The sequence below is a fragment of the Salminus brasiliensis genome, chromosome 6, assembly GCF_030463535.1.
Source record: "Salminus brasiliensis chromosome 6, fSalBra1.hap2, whole genome shotgun sequence".
Classification (NCBI taxonomy): Eukaryota; Metazoa; Chordata; class Actinopteri; order Characiformes; family Bryconidae; genus Salminus; species Salminus brasiliensis.
Window position 1 is genome coordinate 27,368,237 of NC_132883.1, and position 19,579 is coordinate 27,387,815.

The window sequence follows — 19,579 nt, forward strand, 5'->3', positions numbered from 1 at the left end:
TCAGTCAGATTGAGTTCCAGATGCAGTCAACGGCAAACACTTGGAGATCGATAGCCTCTTGGGGTCATGAAGTCCTGTCAACAAGTAAGACATAGAAGAAAATCAATACATGAAAAAAAACTGAATGTATACTTACCTATTACACAGTTGCAGATGAAAAAAAAAGCCGGTAAGCCAGAGTTCCAGATGCAGACAACCATATACAGCTGGACATGGATAGTCTCTTGGGATCATGAAGTCCTGTGAACAAGTAAGACAAAGAAGAAAATCAATACATGAAAAGAAACTGAATGCTTACTTACCGATTACACAGTTGTAGATGAATACAAAGTCAGTCAGATTGAGTTCCAGATGAAGACAACGGCAAACACTTGGAGATCGATAGCCTCTTGGGATCATGAAGTCCTGTGAACAAGTAAGACAAAGAAGAAAATCAATACATGAAAAGAAACTGAATGCTTACTTACCTGTCACACAGTTGCAGATGAATAGAAAGTCAGTCAGATTGAGTTCCAGATGCAGACAACGGCAAACACTTGGAGATCGATAGCCTCTTGGTATCATGAAGTCCTGTGAACAAGTAAGACAAAGAAGAAAGTCAATACATGAAAAGAAAATGAATGTATATTTGCCTGTTACACAGTTGTAGATGAATACAAAGCCAGTAAGAAAGAATTCCAGATGCAGACCACCACATCCAGCTGGACATGGATAGTCTCTTGGGATCATGAGGTCCTGTAAACAAGAGAAAGAAGAAAGTCAATACATGAAAAGAAAATGAATGTATATTTACCTGTTACACAGTTGCAGATGAATAGAAAGTTAGTCAGATTGAGTTCCAGATGCAGACAACGGCAAACACTTGGAGATCGATAGCCTCTTGGGGTCATGAAGTCCTGTGAACAAGTAAGAAAAAGAAGAAAGTCAAAACATGAAAAGAAACTGAATGTATACTTACCTGTTGCACAGTTGCAGATGAATAGAAAGTCAGAAACGGAAGTCAAGAAACGGAAACAGAAGTCAAGAAACGGAATGTATACTTACCTATAACACAGTTGCAGATGAATACAAAGCCAATAAAACGTAAAATCCAGATGCAGACAACGGCAAACAGCTGGAGATGAATAGTCTCTTGGGATCATGAGGTCCTGTAAACAAGACAAAAAAAAGTCAATACATGAAAAGAAACTGAATGTATACTTACCTGTTGCACAGTTGCAGATGAATAGAAAGTCAGAAATGGAAGTCAAGAAACGGAAACAGAAGTCAAGAAACGGAATGTATACTTACTTGTTACACAGTTGCAGATGAAAAAAAGCCAATAAAACGTAAAATCCAGATTCAGACAACCACAAATAGCTGGACATGGACAGTCTCTTGGGATCATGAGGTCCTGTGAACAAGTAAGACAAAGAAGAAAATCAAAATATGAAAAGAAACTGAATGTATACTTACCGATTACACAGTTGCAGATGAAAAAAAAAGCCAGTAAGCCAGAGTTCCAGATTCAGACAACCATATATAGTTGATGTGTAGTCTCTTGGGATCACGAGGTCCTGTGAACAAGTAAGACAAAGAAGAAAGTCAATACATGAAATGAAACTGAATGCTTACTTAACGATTACACAGTTGCAGATGAACAGAAAGTCAGTTAGATTGAGTTCCAGATGCAGACGACGGCAAACACTTGGAGATTGATAGCCTCTTGGGATCATGATGTCCTGTGAACAAGTAAGACAAAGAAGAAAGTCAATACATGAAAAGAAACTGAATGTTTACTTACATGTAACACAGTTGCAGATGAATACACAGCCAATAAGACGAAAAATCCAGATGCAGTTGAAAAGTCTCTTGGGATCACGAGGTTCTGTGAACAAGTAAGACAAAGAAAAAAGTAAATACATGAAAAGAAACGTAAAGCTTACTTACCTGTAACACAGTTGCAGATGAATACACAGCCAATAAGATGTAAAATCCAGATGCAGACAACAGCAAACAGCTGGAGATGAATAGTCTCTTGGGATCATGAGGTCCTGTAAATAAGACAAAAAAAAAGTCAATACATGAATAGAAACGGAATGTATACTTACCTGTTACAAAGTTGCAGATGAATACAAAGACAGTAAGAAAGATTTCCAGATGCAGACAACCACATACAGCTGGACATGGATAGTCTCTTGGGATCATGAAGTTCTCTGAACAAGTAAGACAAAGAAGAAAGTCAATACATGAAATGAAACTGAATGCTTACTTTCGGATTACACAGTTGCAGACGAACACAGCCAATAAGACGAAAACTCCAGATGCAGACAATGGCAAACAGCTGGAGATAGATACAATATTGGCATCAAGAGATCCTGTCAACAAGTAAGACAAAGAAGAAAGTCAATACATTAAAAGAAACTTAATGTATACCTACCTGTTACACAGTTGCAGATGAACACAGCCAATAAGATAAAAAATCCAGATGCAGACAACAGCAAACAGCTGGAGATGAATACTCTCTTGGGATCATGAGGTCCTGTAAACAAGACAAAGAAGAAAGTCAACACATAAAAAGAAACTGAATGTATAGTTACCTGTCACACAGTTGCAGATGAAAAAAAAAGCCGGTAAGCCAGAGTTCCAGATGCTGACAACCATATGCAGTTGATGTATAGTCTCTTGGGATCACAAGGTTCTGTGAACAAGTAAGACAAAGAAGAAAGTCAATACATGAAAAGAAACTGAATGCTTACTTTCCGATTACACAGTTGCAGATGAATACACAGCCAATAAGACGGAAAATCCAGATGCAGACAATGGCAAACACTTGGAGATCGATATCCTCTTTGGATCATGAAGTCCTGTGAACAAGTAAGACAAAGAAAAAAGTCAATGAATGAAAAGAAACTGAATGTATACTTACCTGTTACAAAGTTGCAGATGAATACAAAGCCAGTAAGAAAGAATTCCAGATGCAGACAACCACATCCAGCTGGACATGGACAGTGTCTTGGGATCATGAAGTCCTGTGAACAAGTAAGACAAAGAAGAAAGTCAATACATGAAAAGAAACTGAATGCTTACTTACCGATTACACAGTTGCAGATGAATAGAAAGTCAGTCAGATTGAGTTCCAGATGCAGACGACGGCAAACACTTGGAGATCGATAGCCTCTTGGTATCATGAAGTCCTGTGAACAAGTAAAACAAAGAAGAAAGTCAAAACATGTAAAGAAACTGAATGTATACTTACCTGTTACACAGTTGCAGATGAATAGAAAGTCAGTCAGATTGAGTTCCAGATGCAGTCAACGGCAAACACTTGGAGATCGATAGCCTCTTGGGGTCATGAAGTCCTGTCAACAAGTAAGACATAGAAGAAAATCAATACATGAAAAAAAACTGAATGTATACTTACCTATTACACAGTTGCAGATGAAAAAAAAAGCCGGTAAGCCAGAGTTCCAGATGCAGACAACCATATACAGCTGGACATGGATAGTCTCTTGGGATCATGAAGTCCTGTGAACAAGTAAGACAAAGAAGAAAATCAATACATGAAAAGAAACTGAATGCTTACTTACCGATTACACAGTTGTAGATGAATACAAAGTCAGTCAGATTGAGTTCCAGATGAAGACAACGGCAAACACTTGGAGATCGATAGCCTCTTGGGATCATGAAGTCCTGTGAACAAGTAAGACAAAGAAGAAAATCAATACATGAAAAGAAACTGAATGCTTACTTACCTGTCACACAGTTGCAGATGAATAGAAAGTCAGTCAGATTGAGTTCCAGATGCAGACAACGGCAAACACTTGGAGATCGATAGCCTCTTGGTATCATGAAGTCCTGTGAACAAGTAAGACAAAGAAGAAAGTCAATACATGAAAAGAAAATGAATGTATATTTGCCTGTTACACAGTTGTAGATGAATACAAAGCCAGTAAGAAAGAATTCCAGATGCAGACCACCACATCCAGCTGGACATGGATAGTCTCTTGGGATCATGAGGTCCTGTAAACAAGAGAAAGAAGAAAGTCAATACATGAAAAGAAAATGAATGTATATTTACCTGTTACACAGTTGCAGATGAATAGAAAGTTAGTCAGATTGAGTTCCAGATGCAGACAACGGCAAACACTTGGAGATCGATAGCCTCTTGGGGTCATGAAGTCCTGTGAACAAGTAAGAAAAAGAAGAAAGTCAAAACATGAAAAGAAACTGAATGTATACTTACCTGTTGCACAGTTGCAGATGAATAGAAAGTCAGAAACGGAAGTCAAGAAACGGAAACAGAAGTCAAGAAACGGAATGTATACTTACCTATAACACAGTTGCAGATGAATACAAAGCCAATAAAACGTAAAATCCAGATGCAGACAACGGCAAACAGCTGGAGATGAATAGTCTCTTGGGATCATGAGGTCCTGTAAACAAGACAAAAAAAAGTCAATACATGAAAAGAAACTGAATGTATACTTAGCTGTTGCACAGTTGCAGATGAATAGAAAGTCGGAAATGGAAGTCAAGAAACGGAAACAGAAGTCAAGAAACGGAATGTATACTTACTTGTTACACAGTTGCAGATGAAAAAAAGCCAATAAAACGTAAAATCCAGATTCAGACAACCACAAATAGCTGGACATGGACAGTCTCTTGGGATCATGAGGTCCTGTAAACAAGACAAAAAGAAAGTCAATACATGAAAAGAAACTGAATGTATACTTACCTGTTACACAGTTGCAGATGAGTACACAGTCAGTAAGAAAGAATTCCAGATGCAGACAACATACAGCTGGACATGGACAGACTTTTGGGATCATGAAGTCCTGTGAACAAGTAAGACAAAGAAGAAAGTCAATACATGAAAAGAAACGGAATGTATACTTACCTGTTACACAGTTGCAGATGAATAGGAAGTAAGTTAGATTGAGTTCCAGATGCAGACAACGGCAAACACTTGGAGATCGATAGCCTCTTGGGATCATGAAGTCCTGTCAAGTAGTAAGACAAAGAAGAAAATCAAAACATGAAAAGAAACTGAATGTATACTTACCTGTTACACAGTTGCAGATGAATACAAAGCCATTAAGAAAGAATTCCAGATGCAGACAACCACAAATAGCTGGACATGGACAGTCTCTTGGGATCATGAAGTCCTGTGAAAAAGTGAGACAACGAAGAAAGTCAATACATGAAAAGAAACTGAATGTATACATACCTGTTACACAGTTGCAGATGAAAAAAAGCCAGTAACCCAGAGTTCCAGATTCAGACAACCATATACAGTTGATGTATAGTCTCTTGGGATCATGAAGTCCTGTGAATAAGTAAGACAAAGAAGAAAATCAATGCATGAAAAGAAACTGAATGTATACTTACCTGTTACACAGTTGCAGATGAATAGAAAGTCAGTCAGATTGAGTTCCAGATGCAGACAACCACATACAGCTGGAAATATACAGACTCTTGGGATAATGAGGTCCTGTAAACAAGTAAGACAAAGAAGAAAATCAAAATATGAAAAGAAATTGAATGTATACTTACCTGTTACACAGTTGCAGATGAATACACGGCCATTAAGACGAAAAATCCAGATGCAGATGAATAGTCTCTTGGGATAATGAAGTCCTGTGAACAAGTAAGACAAAGAAGAAAGTCAATACATGAAAAGAAACTGAACGTATACTTTCCTGTTACACAATTGCAGATGAATACACGGCCATTAAGAAAGAATTCAAGATGCAGACAACCACATACAGCTGGACATGGACAAAGTCTTGGGATAATGAGGTCCAGTAAACAAGTCAAAAAAGAAAGTCAATACATGAAAAGAAACTGATTTTCTATTCATCTGCAACTCTGTAATTGGTAATAAGAATTCAGTCAGATTGAGTTCCAGATGAAGACAACGGCAAACACTTGGAGATCGATAGCCTCTTGGGATCATGAAGTCCTGTAAAAAAGACAAAGAAGAAAGTCAATACATGAAAAGAAACTGAATGTATACTTACCTGTTACACAGTTGCAGATGAATACACAGCCAATAAGACGAAAAATCCAGTGCAGATGAATTGTCTCTTGGGATCATGAAGTCCTGTCAACAAGTAAGACAAAGAAGAAAATCAAAATATGAAAAGAAACTGAATGTATACTTACCTGTTACACAGTTGCAGATGAATACACAGCCAATAAGACGAAAAATCCAGTGCAGATGAATAGTCTCTTGGGATCATGAAGTCCTGTCAACAAGTAAGACAAAGAAGAAAATCAAAATATGAAAAGAAACTGAATGTATACTTACCTGTTACACATTTGCAGATGAAAAGAAACGAATGTATACTTACCTGTTACACAGTTGCAGATAAATACACAGCCAGTAAGAAAGAATTCCAGATGCAGACAACCACATACAACTGGACATGGACAATCTCTTGGGATCATGAAGTCCTGTAAAGAAGACAAAAAGAAAGTCAATACATGAAAAGAAACTGAATGTATACGTACCTGTTACACAATTGCAGATGAATAGGAAGTTAGTTAGATTGAGTTCCAGATGCAGACAACAGCAAGCACTTGGAGATTGATAGCCTCTTGGGATCATGAAGTCCTGTCAAGAAGTAAGACAAAGAAGAAAATCAAAACATGAAAAGAAACTGAATGTATACTTACCTGTTACACAGTTGCAGATGAATACACAGTCAGTAAGAAAGAATTCCAGATGCAGACAACCACATACAGCTGGAGATCGATAGCCTCTTGGGATCATGAGGTCCTGTAAACAAGACAAAAAGAAAGTCAATACATGAAAAGAAACTGAATGTATACTTACCTGTTATACAGTTGCAGATGAATAGAAAGTCAGTCAGATTGAGTTCCAGATGCAGACAACGGAGGACACCTTTCGCTGTACAATGTGCACTGTACAGTGAAAAATATGTGCACCTTACCTTACCTTGGGATCATGAGGTCCTGTAAACAAGAAAAAAAGAAAGTCAATACATGAAAAGAAACTGAATGCTTACTTACCGATTACACAGTTGGAGATGAATACACAGCCATTATGAAAGAATTCCAGATGCAGACAACCACATACAGCTGGACATGGACAGACTCTTGGGATCATGAAGTCCTGTGAACAAGTAAGACAAAATAGAAAGTCAATACATGAAAAGAAGCTGAATGTATACTTACCTGTTACACAGTTGCAGATGAAAAAAAGCCAGTAAGCCAGAGTTCCAGATTCAGTCAACCATATACAGTTGATGTATAGTCTCCTGGGATCATGAAGTCCTGTGAACAAGTAAGACAAAGAAAAAAGTAAATACATGAAAAGAAACTGAATGTATACTTACCTGTAACACAGTTGCAGATGAGCACACAGCCAATAAGACGAAAAATCCAGATGAAGACAATGGCAAACACTTGGAGATCGATAGCCTCTTGGGATCATGAAGTCCTGTCAACAAGTAAGACAAAGAAGAAAATCAAAACATGAAAAGAAACTGAATGTATACTTACCTGTTACACAGTTGCAGATGAATACACAGTCAGTTAGAAAGAATTCCAGATGCAGAAAACCACATACAGCTGGACATCAATAGCCTCTTGGGATCATGAAGTCCTGTAAACAAGACAAAAAGAATGTCAATACATGAAAAGAAACTGAATGTATACTTACCTGTTACAGAGTTGCAGATTAATACACAGCCAGAAAGAAAGAATTCCAGATGCAGACAACCACATACAGCTGGACATGGATAGCCTCTTGGGATCATGAAATCCTGTCAACAAGTAAGACAAAGAACAAAATCAAAATATGAAAAGAAAGTGAATGTATACTCACCTGTTACACAGTTAAAGATAAATAAACAGCCAATAAGAAGAAAAATCCAGATACAGACAACGGCAAACAGCTGGAGATGAACAGTCTCTTGGCATCATGAGGTCCTGTGAACAAGAAAGTCAATACATGAAAAGAAACTGAATGTTTACTTACCTGTTACACAGTTGCAGATGAATACACAGCCAGTACGACAGAGTTCCAGATGCAGACTACGGCAAAAAGTTGGAAATAGATAGTCTCTTGGTATCATGAGGGCCTGTCAACAAGTAAGACAAAGAAGAAAGTCAAAACATGAAAAGAAACTGAATGTATACTTACCTGTTACACAGTTGCAGATGAAAAAAAAGCCAGTAAGCCAGAGTTCCAGATTCAGACAACCATATACAGTTGATGTATCGTCTCTTGAGATCACGAGGTCCTGTCAACAAGTAAGACAAAGAAGAAAATCAAAATATAAAAAGAAACTGAATGTTTACTTACCTGTAACACAGTTGCAGATTAATACACAGTCAGTAAGAAAGAATTCAAGATGCAGACAACCACATACAGCTGCATATGGACAGTCTCTTGGGATCATGAAGTCATGTGAACAAGTAAGACTAAGAAGAAAGTCAATACATGAAAAGAAACTGAATGCTTACTTACAGATTACACAGTTGCAGATAAATTGAAAGTCAGTCAGATTGAGATCCAGATGCAGACAACGGCAAACACTTGGAGATCGATAGCCTCTTGGGATCATGAAGTCCTGTCAACAAGTAAGACAAAGAAGAAAGTCAATACATGAAAAGAATGTGAATGTTTACTTACCTGTTACACAGTTGCAGATGAAAAAAAGCCAGTAAGCTAGAGTTCCAGATTCAGACAACCATATACAGTTGATGTATAGTCTCTTGAGATCATGAGGTCCTGTGAAAGGGACAAAATGAAAGTCAATACATGAAAAGAAATGGAATGTATACTTACCTGTTACACAGTTGCAGACTAATACACAGCCAGTAAGAAAGACTTCCAGATGCAGACAACCACATACAGCTGGACTTGAATATCTCTTGGGATCATGAAGTCCTGACAAAGAGTAAGACAAAGATGAAAATCAAAATATGAAAAGAAACTGAATGTATACTTACCTGTTACACAGTTGAAGATGAAAAAAAGGCCAGTAAGCCAGAGTTCCAGATGCAGACAACCATATACAGTTGATGTATAGTCTCTTGGGATCACGAGGTCCTGTGAACAAGTAAAACAATGAAGAAAGTTAATACATGAAAAGAAACGGAATGTTTACTTACCTGTTACACAGTTGCAGATGAATACACAGCAAGAAAGAAAGAATTCCAGATGCAGACAACATACAGCTGGACATGGACAGTCTCTTGGGATCATGAAGGCCTGTGAACAAGTAAGACAAAGAAGAAAGTCAATACATGAAAAGAAACTGAATGTATACTTACTTGTTACACAGTTGCAGATGAAAAAAAAAAAAAAAAAACGTAAGCCAGAGTTCCAGATTCAGACAACCATATACAGTTGATGTATAGCCTCTTGGGATCACAAAATCCTGTGAACAAGTAAGACAAAGAAGGAAGTCAATACATGAAAATAAACTGAATGCTTACTTACCGATTACACAGATGCAGATGAATAGAAAATCAGTCAGATTGAGATCCAGATGCAGACAACGGCAAACACTTGGAGATCGACAGACTCTTGGGATCATGAGGTCCTGTAAACAAGACAAAAAGAAATTCAATACATGAAAAGAAACTGAATGTATACTTACCTGTTACACAGTTGCAGATGAATACACAGCCAATAAGACGAAAAATCCAGATGCAGACAACCACATACAGCTGGACATGGACAGTCTCTTGGGATCATGAAGTCCTGTGAACAAGTAAGACAGTGAAAATCAAAATATGAAAAGAAACTGAACGTATACTTACCTGTTACACAGTTGCAGATGAATAGAAAGACAGTCAGATTGAGTTCCAGATGCAGACAACGGCAAACAGCTGGAGATGAATAGTCTTTTGGGATCATGAGGTCCTGTAAACAAGACAAAAAGAAAGTCAATACATGAAAAGAAACCGAATGTATACTTACCTGTTACACAGTTGCAGATGAATATACAGCCAATAAGACGAAATATCCAGATGCAGATGAATAGTCTCTTGGGCTCATGAGGTCCTGTAAACAAGACAAAGAAGAAAGTCAATGCAGGAAAAGAAACTGAATGCTTACTTAGCAATTACACAGTTGCAGATGAATAGAAAGTCAGTCAGATTGAGATCCAGATGCAGACGACGGCAAACACTTGGAGATCGATAGCCTCTTGGGATCACGAAGTCCTGTCAACACGACAAAGAAGAAAATCAAAATATGAAAAGAAACTGAATGCTTACTTACCGTTTACACAGTTGCAGGTGAATAGAAAGTCAGTCAGATTGAGATCCAGATGCACACAACGGCAAACACTTGGAGATCGATAGCCTCTTGGGATCATGAAGTCCTGTGAACAAGTAAGACAAAGAAGAAAATCAAAATATGAAAAGAAACGGAATGCTTACTTACCGATTACACAGTTGCAGATGAAAACACAGCCATTAAGAAAGAATTTCAGATGCAGACAACCTCATACAGCTGGAGATGAATAGTCTCTTGGGATCATGAGGTCCTGTAAACAAGACAAAAAAAAGTCAATACATGAAAAGAAACTGAATGTATACTTAGCTGTTGCACAGTTGCAGATGAATAGAAAGTCGGAAATGGAAGTCAAGAAACGGAAACAGAAGTCAAGAAACGGAATGTATACTTACTTGTTACACAGTTGCAGATGAAAAAAAGCCAATAAAACGTAAAATCCAGATGCAGACAACGGCAAACAGCTGGAGATGAATAGTCTCTTGGGATCATGAGGTCCTGTAAACAAGACAAAAAAAAGTCAATACATGAAAAGAAACTGAATGTATACTTACCTGTTACACAGTTGCAGATGAGTACACAGTCAGTAAGAAAGAATTCCAGATGCAGACAACATACAGCTGGACATGGACAGACTTTTGGGATCATGAAGTCCTGTGAACAAGTAAGACAAAGAAGAAAGTCAATACATGAAAAGAAACTGAATGTATACTTACCTGTTACACAGTTGCAGATGAATAGGAAGTAAGTTAGATTGAGTTCCAGATGCAGACAACGGCAAACACTTGGAGATCGATAGCCTCTTGGGATCATGAAGTCCTGTCAAGTAGTAAGACAAAGAAGAAAATCAAAACATGAAAAGAAACTGAATGTATACTTACCTGTTACACAGTTGCAGATGAATACAAAGCCATTAAGAAAGAATTCCAGATGCAGACAACCACAAATAGCTGGACATGGACAGTCTCTTGGGATCATGAAGTCCTGTGAAAAAGTGAGACAACGAAGAAAGTCAATACATGAAAAGAAACTGAATGTATACATACCTGTTACACAGTTGCAGATGAAAAAAAGCCAGTAACCCAGAGTTCCAGATTCAGACAACCATATACAGTTGATGTATAGTCTCTTGGGATCATGAAGTCCTGTGAATAAGTAAGACAAAGAAGAAAATCAATGCATGAAAAGAAACTGAATGTATACTTACCTGTTACACAGTTGCAGATGAATAGAAAGTCAGTCAGATTGAGTTCCAGATGCAGACAACCACATACAGCTGGAAATATACAGACTCTTGGGATAATGAGGTCCTGTAAACAAGTAAGACAAAGAAGAAAATCAAAATATGAAAAGAAATTGAATGTATACTTACCTGTTACACAGTTGCAGATGAATACACGGCCATTAAGACGAAAAATCCAGATGCAGATGAATAGTCTCTTGGGATCATGAAGTCCTGTGAACAAGTAAGACAAAGAAGAAAGTCAATACATGAAAAGAAACTGAACGTATACTTTCCTGTTACACAATTGCAGATGAATACACGGCCATTAAGAAAGAATTCAAGATGCAGACAACCACATACAGCTGGACATGGACAAAGTCTTGGGATAATGAGGTCCAGTAAACAAGTCAAAAAAGAAAGTCAATACATGAAAAGAAACTGATTTTCTATTCATCTGCAACTCTGTAATTGGTAATAAGAATTCAGTCAGATTGAGTTCCAGATGAAGACAACGGCAAACACTTGGAGATCGATAGCCTCTTGGGATCATGAAGTCCTGTAAAAAAGACAAAGAAGAAAGTCAATACATGAAAAGAAACTGAATGTATACTTACCTGTTACACAGTTGCAGATGAATACACAGCCAATAAGACGAAAAATCCAGTGCAGATGAATTGTCTCTTGGGATCATGAAGTCCTGTCAACAAGTAAGACAAAGAAGAAAATCAAAATATGAAAAGAAACTGAATGTATACTTACCTGTTACACAGTTGCAGATGAATACACAGCCAATAAGACGAAAAATCCAGTGCAGATGAATAGTCTCTTGGGATCATGAAGTCCTGTCAACAAGTAAGACAAAGAAGAAAATCAAAATATGAAAAGAAACTGAATGTATACTTACCTGTTACACATTTGCAGATGAAAAGAAACGAATGTATACTTACCTGTTACACAGTTGCAGATAAATACACAGCCAGTAAGAAAGAATTCCAGATGCAGACAACCACATACAACTGGACATGGACAATCTCTTGGGATCATGAAGTCCTGTAAAGAAGACAAAAAGAAAGTCAATACATGAAAAGAAACTGAATGTATACGTACCTGTTACACAATTGCAGATGAATAGGAAGTTAGTTAGATTGAGTTCCAGATGCAGACAACAGCAAGCACTTGGAGATTGATAGCCTCTTGGGATCATGAAGTCCTGTCAAGAAGTAAGACAAAGAAGAAAATCAAAACATGAAAAGAAACTGAATGTATACTTACCTGTTACACAGTTGCAGATGAATACACAGTCAGTAAGAAAGAATTCCAGATGCAGACAACCACATACAGCTGGAGATCGATAGCCTCTTGGGATCATGAGGTCCTGTAAACAAGACAAAAAGAAAGTCAATACATGAAAAGAAACTGAATGTATACTTACCTGTTATACAGTTGCAGATGAATAGAAAGTCAGTCAGATTGAGTTCCAGATGCAGACAACGGAGGACACCTTTCGCTGTACAATGTGCACTGTACAGTGAAAAATATGTGCACCTTACCTTACCTTGGGATCATGAGGTCCTGTAAACAAGAAAAAAAGAAAGTCAATACATGAAAAGAAACTGAATGCTTACTTACCGATTACACAGTTGGAGATGAATACACAGCCATTATGAAAGAATTCCAGATGCAGACAACCACATACAGCTGGACATGGACAGACTCTTGGGATCATGAAGTCCTGTGAACAAGTAAGACAAAATAGAAAGTCAATACATGAAAAGAAGCTGAATGTATACTTACTTGTTACACAGTTGCAGATGAAAAAAAGCCAGTAAGCCAGAGTTCCAGATTCAGTCAACCATATACAGTTGATGTATAGTCTCCTGGGATCATGAAGTCCTGTGAACAAGTAAGACAAAGAAAAAAGTAAATACATGAAAAGAAACTGAATGTATACTTACCTGTAACACAGTTGCAGATGAGCACACAGCCAATAAGACGAAAAATCCAGATGAAGACAATGGCAAACACTTGGAGATCGATAGCCTCTTGGGATCATGAAGTCCTGTCAACAAGTAAGACAAAGAAGAAAATCAAAACATGAAAAGAAACTGAATGTATACTTACCTGTTACACAGTTGCAGATGAATACACAGTCAGTTAGAAAGAATTCCAGATGCAGAAAACCACATACAGCTGGACATCAATAGCCTCTTGGGATCATGAAGTCCTGTAAACAAGACAAAAAGAATGTCAATACATGAAAAGAAACTGAATGTATACTTACCTGTTACAGAGTTGCAGATTAATACACAGCCAGAAAGAAAGAATTCCAGATGCAGACAACCACATACAGCTGGACATGGATAGCCTCTTGGGATCATGAAATCCTGTCAACAAGTAAGACAAAGAACAAAATCAAAATATGAAAAGAAAGTGAATGTATACTCACCTGTTACACAGTTAAAGATAAATAAACAGCCAATAAGAAGAAAAATCCAGATACAGACAACGGCAAACAGCTGGAGATGAACAGTCTCTTGGCATCATGAGGTCCTGTGAACAAGAAAGTCAATACATGAAAAGAAACTGAATGTTTACTTACCTGTTACACAGTTGCAGATGAATACACAGCCAGTACGACAGAGTTCCAGATGCAGACTACGGCAAAAAGTTGGAAATAGATAGTCTCTTGGTATCATGAGGGCCTGTCAACAAGTAAGACAAAGAAGAAAGTCAAAACATGAAAAGAAACTGAATGTATACTTACCTGTTACACAGTTGCAGATGAAAAAAAAGCCAGTAAGCCAGAGTTCCAGATTCAGACAACCATATACAGTTGATGTATCGTCTCTTGAGATCACGAGGTCCTGTCAACAAGTAAGACAAAGAAGAAAATCAAAATATAAAAAGAAACTGAATGTTTACTTACCTGTAACACAGTTGCAGATTAATACACAGTCAGTAAGAAAGAATTCAAGATGCAGACAACCACATACAGCTGCATATGGACAGTCTCTTGGGATCATGAAGTCATGTGAACAAGTAAGACTAAGAAGAAAGTCAATACATGAAAAGAAACTGAATGCTTACTTACCGATTACACAGTTGCAGATAAATTGAAAGTCAGTCAGATTGAGATCCAGATGCAGACAACGGCAAACACTTGGAGATCGATAGCCTCTTGGGATCATGAAGTCCTGTCAACAAGTAAGACAAAGAAGAAAGTCAATACATGAAAAGAATGTGAATGTTTACTTACCTGTTACACAGTTGCAGATGAAAAAAAGCCAGTAAGCTAGAGTTCCAGATTCAGACAACCATATACAGTTGATGTATAGTCTCTTGAGATCATGAGGTCCTGTGAAAGGGACAAAATGAAAGTCAATACATGAAAAGAAATGGAATGTATACTTACCTGTTACACAGTTGCAGACTAATACACAGCCAGTAAGAAAGACTTCCAGATGCAGACAACCACATACAGCTGGACTTGAATATCTCTTGGGATCATGAAGTCCTGACAAAGAGTAAGACAAAGATGAAAATCAAAATATGAAAAGAAACTGAATGTATACTTACCTGTTACACAGTTGAAGATGAAAAAAAGGCCAGTAAGCCAGAGTTCCAGATGCAGACAACCATATACAGTTGATGTATAGTCTCTTGGGATCACGAGGTCCTGTGAACAAGTAAAACAATGAAGAAAGTTAATACATGAAAAGAAACGGAATGTTTACTTACCTGTTACACAGTTGCAGATGAATACACAGCAAGAAAGAAAGAATTCCAGATGCAGACAACATACAGCTGGACATGGACAGTCTCTTGGGATCATGAAGGCCTGTGAACAAGTAAGACAAAGAAGAAAGTCAATACATGAAAAGAAACTGAATGTATACTTACTTGTTACACAGTTGCAGATGAAAAAAAAAAAAAAAAAACGTAAGCCAGAGTTCCAGATTCAGACAACCATATACAGTTGATGTATAGCCTCTTGGGATCACAAAATCCTGTGAACAAGTAAGACAAAGAAGGAAGTCAATACATGAAAATAAACTGAATGCTTACTTACCGATTACACAGATGCAGATGAATAGAAAATCAGTCAGATTGAGATCCAGATGCAGACAACGGCAAACACTTGGAGATCGACAGACTCTTGGGATCATGAGGTCCTGTAAACAAGACAAAAAGAAATTCAATACATGAAAAGAAACTGAATGTATACTTACCTGTTACACAGTTGCAGATGAATACACAGCCAATAAGACGAAAAATCCAGATGCAGACAACCACATACAGCTGGACATGGACAGTCTCTTGGGATCATGAAGTCCTGTGAACAAGTAAGACAGTGAAAATCAAAATATGAAAAGAAACTGAACGTATACTTACCTGTTACACAGTTGCAGATGAATAGAAAGACAGTCAGATTGAGTTCCAGATGCAGACAACGGCAAACAGCTGGAGATGAATAGTCTTTTGGGATCATGAGGTCCTGTAAACAAGACAAAAAGAAAGTCAATACATGAAAAGAAACCGAATGTATACTTACCTGTTACACAGTTGCAGATGAATATACAGCCAATAAGACGAAAAATCCAGATGCAGATGAATAGTCTCTTGGGCTCATGAGGTCCTGTAAACAAGACAAAGAAGAAAGTCAATGCAGGAAAAGAAACTGAATGCTTACTTAGCAATTACACAGTTGCAGATGAATAGAAAGTCAGTCAGATTGAGATCCAGATGCAGACGACGGCAAACACTTGGAGATCGATAGCCTCTTGGGATCACGAAGTCCTGTCAACACGACAAAGAAGAAAATCAAAATATGAAAAGAAACTGAATGCTTACTTACCGTTTACACAGTTGCAGGTGAATAGAAAGTCAGTCAGATTGAGATCCAGATGCACACAACGGCAAACACTTGGAGATCGATAGCCTCTTGGGATCATGAAGTCCTGTGAACAAGTAAGACAAAGAAGAAAATCAAAATATGAAAAGAAACGGAATGCTTACTTACCGATTACACAGTTGCAGATGAAAACACAGCCATTAAGAAAGAATTTCAGATGCAGACAACCTCATACAGCTGGAGATGAATAGTCTCTTGGGATCATGAGGTCCTGTAAACAAGACAAAAAAAAGTCAATACATGAAAAGAAACTGAATGTATACTTAGCTGTTGCACAGTTGCAGATGAATAGAAAGTCGGAAATGGAAGTCAAGAAACGGAAACAGAAGTCAAGAAACGGAATGTATACTTACTTGTTACACAGTTGCAGATGAAAAAAAGCCAATAAAACGTAAAATCCAGATTCAGACAACCACAAATAGCTGGACATGGACAGTCTCTTGGGATCATGAGGTCCTGTAAACAAGACAAAAAGAAAGTCAATACATGAAAAGAAACTGAATGTATACTTACCTGTTACACAGTTGCAGATGAGTACACAGTCAGTAAGAAAGAATTCCAGATGCAGACAACATACAGCTGGACATGGACAGACTTTTGGGATCATGAAGTCCTGTGAACAAGTAAGACAAAGAAGAAAGTCAATACATGAAAAGAAACTGAATGTATACTTACCTGTTACACAGTTGCAGATGAATAGGAAGTAAGTTAGATTGAGTTCCAGATGCAGACAACGGCAAACACTTGGAGATCGATAGCCTCTTGGGATCATGAAGTCCTGTCAAGTAGTAAGACAAAGAAGAAAATCAAAACATGAAAAGAAACTGAATGTATACTTACCTGTTACACAGTTGCAGATGAATACAAAGCCATTAAGAAAGAATTCCAGATGCAGACAACCACAAATAGCTGGACATGGACAGTCTCTTGGGATCATGAAGTCCTGTGAAAAAGTGAGACAACGAAGAAAGTCAATACATGAAAAGAAACTGAATGTATACATACCTGTTACACAGTTGCAGATGAAAAAAAGCCAGTAACCCAGAGTTCCAGATTCAGACAACCATATACAGTTGATGTATAGTCTCTTGGGATCATGAAGTCCTGTGAATAAGTAAGACAAAGAAGAAAATCAATGCATGAAAAGAAACTGAATGTATACTTACCTGTTACACAGTTGCAGATGAATAGAAAGTCAGTCAGATTGAGTTCCAGATGCAGACAACCACATACAGCTGGAAATATACAGACTCTTGGGATAATGAGGTCCTGTAAACAAGTAAGACAAAGAAGAAAATCAAAATATGAAAAGAAATTGAATGTATACTTACCTGTTACACAGTTGCAGATGAATACACGGCCATTAAGACGAAAAATCCAGATGCAGATGAATAGTCTCTTGGGATCATGAAGTCCTGTGAACAAGTAAGACAAAGAAGAAAGTCAATACATGAAAAGAAACTGAACGTATACTTTCCTGTTACACAATTGCAGATGAATACACGGCCATTAAGAAAGAATTCAAGATGCAGACAACCACATACAGCTGGACATGGACAAAGTCTTGGGATAATGAGGTCCAGTAAACAAGTCAAAAAAGAAAGTCAATACATGAAAAGAAACTGATTTTCTATTCATCTGCAACTCTGTAATTGGTAATAAGAATTCAGTCAGATTGAGTTCCAGATGAAGACAACGGCAAACACTTGGAGATCGATAGCCTCTTGGGATCATGAAGTCCTGTAAAAAAGACAAAGAAGAAAGTCAATACATGAAAAGAAACTGAATGTATACTTACCTGTTACACAGTTGCAGATGAATACACAGCCAATAAGACGAAAAATCCAGTGCAGATGAATTGTCTCTTGGGATCATGAAGTCCTGTCAACAAGTAAGACAAAGAAGAAAATCAAAATATGAAAAGAAACTGAATGTATACTTACCTGTTACACAGTTGCAGATGAATACACAGCCAATAAGACGAAAAATCCAGTGCAGATGAATAGTCTCTTGGGATCATGAAGTCCTGTCAACAAGTAAGACAAAGAAGAAAATCAAAATATGAAAAGAAACTGAATGTATACTTACCTGTTACACATTTGCAGATGAAAAGAAACGAATGTATACTTACCTGTTACACAGTTGCAGATAAATACACAGCCAGTAAGAAAGAATTCCAGATGCAGACAACCACATACAACTGGACATGGACAATCTCTTGGGATCATGAAGTCCTGTAAAGAAGACAAAAAGAAAGTCAATACATGAAAAGAAACTGAATGTATACGTACCTGTTACACAATTGCAGATGAATAGGAAGTTAGTTAGATTGAGTTCCAGATGCAGACAACAGCAAGCACTTGGAGATTGATAGCCTCTTGGGATCATGAAGTCCTGTCAAGAAGTAAGACAAAGAAGAAAATCAAAACATGAAAAGAAACTGAATGTATACTTACCTGTTACACAGTTGCAGATGAATACACAGTCAGTAAGAAAGAATTCCAGATGCAGACAACCACATACAGCTGGAGATCGATAGCCTCTTGGGATCATGAGGTCCTGTAAACAAGACAAAAAGAAAGTCAATACATGAAAAGAAACTGAATGTATACTTACCTGTTATACAGTTGCAGATGAATAGAAAGTCAGTCAGATTGAGTTCCAGATGCAGACAACGGAGGACACCTTTCGCTGTACAATGTGCACTGTACAGTGAAAAATATGTGCACCTTACCTTACCTTGGGATCATGAGGTCCTGTAAACAAGAAAAAAAGAAAGTCAATACATGAAAAGAAACTGAATGCTTACTTACCGATTACACAGTTGGAGATGAATACACAGCCATTATGAAAGAATTCCAGATGCAGACAACCACATACAGCTGGACATGGACAGACTCTTGGGATCATGAAGTCCTGTGAACAAGTAAGACAAAATAGAAAGTCAATACATGAAAAGAAGCTGAATGTATACTTACCTGTTACACAGTTGCAGATGAAAAAAAGCCAGTAAGCCAGAGTTCCAGATTCAGTCAACCATATACAGTTGATGTATAGTCTCCTGGGATCATGAAGTCCTGTGAACAAGTAAGACAAAGAAAAAAGTAAATACATGAAAAGAAACTGAATGTATACTTACCTGTAACACAGTTGCAGATGAGCACACAGCCAATAAGACGAAAAA